We start from the raw sequence: 6,750 nt of genomic DNA, 5'->3' as shown, positions 1-6,750 counted from the left end.
TTCATCACAGAGGCATGCTGGCATGCTGGATTGTCCACATGGCTGCTCTCAGTTTCTAGTCTCCAGTCCTTCCAGGGGTGACCTAAAGCCTGCACTCTAAATCACACAAGTTGGTTTTCCTGGCTTGGCTAGTCCCCACCATCTTTTTTTTTTTTTTTTTTTTTTTTTTTGAGATGGAGTCTCGCTCTGTCACCCAGGCTGGAGTGCATTGGCTCAGTCTCAGCTCACTGCAAGCTCCACCTCCCAAGTTCACACCATTCTCCTGCCTCAGCCTCCCGAGTAGCTGGGACCACAGGCACCCGCCACCATGCCTGGCTAATTTTTTCATATTTTTAGTAGAGATGAGATTTCACCGTGTTAGCCAGGATGGTCTTGATCTCCCGACCTTGTGATCCGCCCACCTCGGCCCCCAAAGTGTTGGAATTACAGGCGTGAGCCACCGCACCCGGCCCCCACCATCTTATTACTAGACTATCCATCATGACCCAAGATTCCCAGGCAAAGATACTCCTATCAGGCATTACGTGTTGAAGATCACCTCACAGGAGTCTAGGACAAAGGCCAGGCCTCTTTTTGGTCAAGCTTAATTTTTTTTAACTATACAACATGTCATCATTCTCTTATCCTTCCTATCTGTTTTATCTTCAAAATAACCCTAATTGGTGGGTAAGAATGTTTATTATACATGAGATCTCAAAAGGAAAGACACTTGAGCAAAGTTGCACAGTTGATCCTTGATTCATGGTACAAGACTCTTTCCACTACTCTGAGAGCCCTGAGTCGTGAGAAGGAGATGGAGGGAAGGTGTGTATATGTGTGTGTGCACACGTGTGTGTGTGTGTGTAAATGTATGTCTAATAAGTATGTGTGGATATGTGTATGTCTCTGTGTGTGTGTACACATGTGGATGTCTGTGTGTGTATATGCATGTTTGTGTGTGTGTGTGTGTGTGTGTGTACACATGCTCACGGGGAAAGTTAAAGAGAAAATCAGCAGGGTGCAGTGGTGCACACCTGTAATGCCAGCTGCACAAGAGGCAGACAGGGGAGGATCACTTGAGCCCGGGAGTTTGAGAGAGAGAAAATATTTCAATAATCTTTTTCTTGCAGTTAGAAGGAAAAACCTGGGGCTGAGCATAAAGAGACAAAAAGCACAGCACAAAGAGGCAGAGAAATGTCTAATGAAGAACAAGTGACCAAGAATTAATTAGTTTATCTATAAAGAAATATAGCACTTTAGCAGCAGAATAAAACTGTAAGATAATTTTCTCTAGAACCCTGACAATCTTTGTGAGAAAACTGTTGGCCACATTAATTGCAAAAACTTACAGGACTCTGTGCAACAGAACTGGCTAGTAAAACCATCTTTATAAAACTCACTATGCTACAAGTGGCATTCAACTCTTTCTCAACCAAGATTTCACAAACCTATCGCCAGCTTCCAGATGGTGAGGGAAAGTGTGATGAGATTTTATGATAAATTGTGCTTGTCTCTGAGCCCATCTCCTCCTTTTGAAGAGAAGGAAAATGAAGCGAGCACATTACAGCCCTGCTGACAAAAGTCACAAGATAAGCAAATAATTATTATTAAAACCAGAGAGTCCTATAATTTATTCATGAATACCACACAGTCTATCTTAGATCTTCCATTTCAATTTACTTGTATTCTTTGAAGCAAATTTATAAGATTTGAATTATTCAGAAAATGCTCCCAAGCTAATAGAGGAAAACACTTTAACCACGTGAAGTATCATGCTACACAATATGGTGTGGTGGCGAAGGGTGCAGGCTCTAAAACCAGAAAGCACAGGTTCAAGTCCTGGCTCTACCACCTTGGGAAAGTTATGTGGTCTCTCTGTACCTCCATTTCCCCATCTAAAATGTGAGGGTGACAATAATAGTGTCTATTTCACAGAGTTGTTTTGATGGAAATAATATATGTAAAGCACTTTGAACAGCAGTTAGTGTTATAAAAGTGTTTGCTATAGTTATTTTAACATTTCAGATTATAAATATCTACCCTGTTATTCAGATGACAACTGTCCCTAAGTTGATAACATGACGAAGAGCTTTTGTGTTCCTTGATTTTCCCTCAGCTTTGTGAGGGAAAAAATACCACATGAAGAACAACTGAAGCAGGCGTGAGAAATAAACTTGGCTTAAGATTGGGGGGCTTGGGTTTATTAGGCTTTTGTCTTCTAAAAATATCCTAAGCTCCATTGATAAGAAGATGTTTAATATCAATCTAGCTAAAAAGGACCAATAGACCCCACAAAACACTGAGTTAGACATAAAAACAGAAGGGTAATAAATAAAATATGGAAAACTATACAACCAGAAAAATAAACAACTACCAGTACCTAAAACAAGGCTAAATCTCATGGGATTATGTTCAATGAAAGAAGCCAGCCGCAAATGTGCACATACTGAATGATTCCATTTATATGAAGTTCAAGAACATGCAAAACTAATCCATGGTGACAGAGGTCAGGATCCTGGTTAACTTTGAGGGGACAGCAACTGAGAAGGGGCAAGAGGGAGCCCTCTGTGCTGATGGGAACATTCTGTCTCTTGATCTGAGTGGTGGTCACATGAGTGTGCACATATGTAAATAGTACAGAGTTGTAGCTTAAGGTATATGCACCTCACTGTATATAAGATACTGTCTTAATCCATTTGTGCTGCTATAACAAAATATCTGAGACTGGGTAATGTGTAAAGAACAAACATGTATTTCTCACAGTTCTGGTGGGTGGGAAGTCCAAGATCAAGGTGCCAGCAGGTTTGTAGTTTAGTGAGGGCTGCTCTCTGCTTCCAGGATGACACCTTGAACACTGAGTCCTCCAGAGGTGAGACACGCTGTGTCCCAACATGGTGAAAAGGACAGAAAAGCAAAAGAAGAAAACTGAGCTAGGTAGCTCCCTCAAGCCCTTTCATAAGGTCACTAATCCCATTCATGAGAGGGCTCCTCCCTCACGACTTAGTCATCTCCTAAAGATTCCACCTCTTAATACTATCACATTGGGGCTTATGTTCTAACATGAATTTTGGAGGAGACAAAAACATTCCAACCATAGCAAATATACTTTACTAAAAAGGAAAAAAAAGGAAAATCTTGTCTCTAAACATGACATTTTAAGTGTTTATATATTTACAGCCCGATTTTCTGCTTGCTTACATGCATATTTGTGACCATGAGTGTCACTCTTAGCTGAGAAAAGGTTCAGTAAATTTTTAAAAGTCTCATATTATCTATTAATATGTTATTCAGATAAGATCAAATTTCTAACCTAGATTTTAGGTTAAGACAGAAACCCATGGTCATTTGTTGCAATGTGAGAATGACAGAGAGAGAGATATTAACTAGCAGGATCCAACTGTAAAACTAAATTTAAGGGCACAGTTTTCTACTAATGACTGCTCCAGACAAATCAATTACTCGGATATCAATGAATCAACTAAAAATGGAAGTGAGAACAGTTTGAGTCCTTTTTGCAATGGATGGATGTTTACGAGACTATTAAGTGAAGAGCGTTAGAAACAAGGGGATAAATGGCATGCTAATTTGGGGTTGAATGGAGTAATGGGATGATCTTGGAAATATAAGAAACCTGCTTAATGGGGCTTGTCTACTTGTAATTTGATAAACTAATGTAAGTAAATTCATAGACATAAAGGACATAAGCACTCAGAACAAAAAATTACAGGAATAAATTTAGTAAAGAGGCACCAAAGTTGAGATAAGGGCCACTGTTCCACGTCTGACATCCTTAATTCTTGAGTCATGGGGATGGTAAGCCAGGAACAGAGTCTTCCGACGGGAAGCTAAAACCAGCCTTTGGGGTGGGTTCAGAGATGTTCAGATTCAAGATGCAAAAGCAGATGTTGCCCGGTCGAAAATATCCCGATTGCAAGGGCATTTTCAAAGACAGTGGTGCTTGGGGAAAGAGAATGCTGTGTGTTTAAAAGAAAATAAATTAAAAGAAAGAATGGAAACAAGGAAGAAAAAGTGACCGGAGGGTAGAGTGACCATATATTCTGGTTTGCCAGGTACAGTTAAGGTTATGTCTGCTGTCCCGGTGCAATTATTATGGTGCCCCTTTCACTCTCCGAAGTGTCTGGATTTGGATGATAAAGCATATGATCACCCTATCAAAGAGACGATATTAGCCAGAAGACCCATGTGTCTATTTTAAACGGTGTGGACTGATTCGCAGCCCCATGCCGCTGCCCAGCTGAGCGGTGTGCACCACCTCTGCCTCGCCCTACCCCGCCCTGCCCGGGTCTTCAGGAAGGCTGGAGCGGAACCCTCGGCTCCCGCGCTGCTCTGGTGCCACCTGTAGGTTATATTTGGGAACTGCTTCTCTCCAACTCGCTACCCTCTACCCAGCCTCCCTACCCCGACCCTGGACAGCCTTGGACTTGGCCAAAAGACATTCAGAGCATGCGAAGCCCTGGCTGGGGAGTGGGCTGGACCCCGCAGTGAAGCCCGCGTTACAGAATCAGATTGGCCCAGCTTAAACCAACAAGGCCAAGCTCCTCCTCTTCCTACCCACTCCTGTCCTGTCTCATTTTGTAGACGGGAAACTGAAGCCTAATTCAGATTTTTTCATGGGTAGGATTGTGAAGCATACAGCTGGAACCTCCGAGGTGCCATTCCCCACATCTCTGTCATTCCCCTAAGACATTAGGATAGTGGGAAAGCAAGAGAGCTTAAGCTTACTAAGCTCCTACTGTGTACTGGCCAGAGTGGGCACTTTTCTCTCCAGCCTCACAATTGGTGGGAAATAGGTGATCATACAACTAGGATACAGGATTAGAGTGGGCTCGCGATGTGCTCACCGTCTCTCAGCTGAAACTGGAACCCAGGGGTCTTTGACTCTAAAGCTAGTACTCTTTTTAGGGTCTCCAGCTTGAGCAACAGTTGCAAAATGCAAAGAGCACCTGAAAATCTAATATTGATCCATATAAGACTGTATTGCAACAGAAACATGCAGTGTCTTCGTGGGGGTGATGGCGAGGTGGGGAGATTATCTCAATTCTATGTAACCTGGGAACTCTCCCAGGAAAATGAATGAAGCATGACTGAGTGCAATTTGTCTGATAAACAAAATCTGTCAGGACGTGGGACCTTATTGGTCCTGGGTAGTGAAGGTAAGAAATCACGGTGCTGGACCTTTCTGAAAGTGTTCCTTCTAAAATTACTCAGGGCTTCAGTGCCTCCACCTTCTTCATTACCCTGGGAAGTTTCCCCAACTGTCTTCATCCTACTGCCTAACATCCTATCCATCAAACTGCTTTTGGAGTTATGTCTCAATAAAATAAAAATCATGATAAAAGTCATTTACACCCTAGTGAGAGTCATCTAAGATTCCCTTTTCTTCTCAGACCTTTAGCGAAGTTGGTTAAGCGAAAGGATGGGGAGGGGGAAAAGGGTTGGAGCGAGCGCTCTTGGAGCTTGCACTGTTCCTTGCCGATGCCCTGGCATAGTGTGAATATGTCAATCTAAATGGAAAATTCCATGCAAGTTCCTCTCTATTCCCTTTGTCACCAATACCAGTTTCCAAGGCAGAGCCCTTAGAGGGCTGGACTGAAGGACCTGGAGGTAATAGAAAACAACTTGCCTTTGGGTTTCAGGTCAAGCTGTGCCATGACTTGCTGTGTAAGATGAGACAGGTCAGTTCGCCTCTCTGCACTTCAGTGACCTCATCTGTAAAAGGCTGATCTGGACTAGATTAATGATTTTCTTCAGGTTTTGCAATTGTTTTGTTGTTGTTGTTGTTTTGTTTTGTTTTGAAACAGAGTCTCACTCTGTTGCTCAGGCTGAAGTGCAGTGGCACGATCTTGGCTCACTGCAACCTCTGCCTCCTGGGTTCAAGTGATTCTCCTGCCTCAGCCTCCCGAGTAGCTGGGATTACAGGTGTGTGCCACTACACCCATCTAATTTTTGTATTTTTAGTAGAGATGGGGTTTCACTATGCTGGTCAGGCTCGTCTCCAACTCCCGACCTCAGGTGATCCACCTGCCTTGGCCTCCCAAAGTGTTGGGATTACAGGCATGAGCCATCGCACCCAGCCTGCAATTGTTTCATGTTTTAACATTATATTCAATTATTCCTCCGTCTTTATTAAAGTATAATTGATAAATAAAACTTGTGTATATTTACAGTGTTCCATGTAATGATTTGATGTGTGCATACATTATGAAATGATTAAATCAAGTTAACATTTTTTATCACCTCACATACTTTTATTATTATTTTTGTGGTAAGAATATTTAAGATCTATTTGCTTAGAGTAGTGTTTACTAGAGATGAGAAAGGGTAAAGGAGAGGGGGTAGCCAAAGGTTGGCTAACAGGTTAACAGATAAAAGAGTACATGGCTGGTGGCTCACGCCTATAATCCTACCACTTTAGGAGCCTGAGGTGGGAGGATCACTTGAACCCAGAAGTTTGAGACTAGCCTGGGCAACATAGGGAGATCCCATCATTATAAAAAATTTAGAAATTAGCCAGGCATGTTGGTGCATGCCTGTGATCCCAGCTCCTCTGGAGGCTGAAGTAGGAGGATCACTTGGGCCCAACAGATCAAGGCTGCAGTGAGTTGTGATTGCACCACTTCACTCCAGCCTAGGGGGCAGAGTGAGACCCTGTCTGAAAAAAAAAAAAAAAAAAAAAAAAAAAAAAAAAAACAGCTAGATAGGAGGAATAGTTCTAGTGTTTTTTAGCACTATAGGGTGACAATAATTAAT

This window comes from Rhinopithecus roxellana, chromosome 5 (assembly GCF_007565055.1).
Source record: "Rhinopithecus roxellana isolate Shanxi Qingling chromosome 5, ASM756505v1, whole genome shotgun sequence".
Lineage (NCBI taxonomy): Eukaryota > Metazoa > Chordata > Mammalia > Primates > Cercopithecidae > Rhinopithecus > Rhinopithecus roxellana.
Note: the sequence above shows the minus strand (reverse complement) of the source record.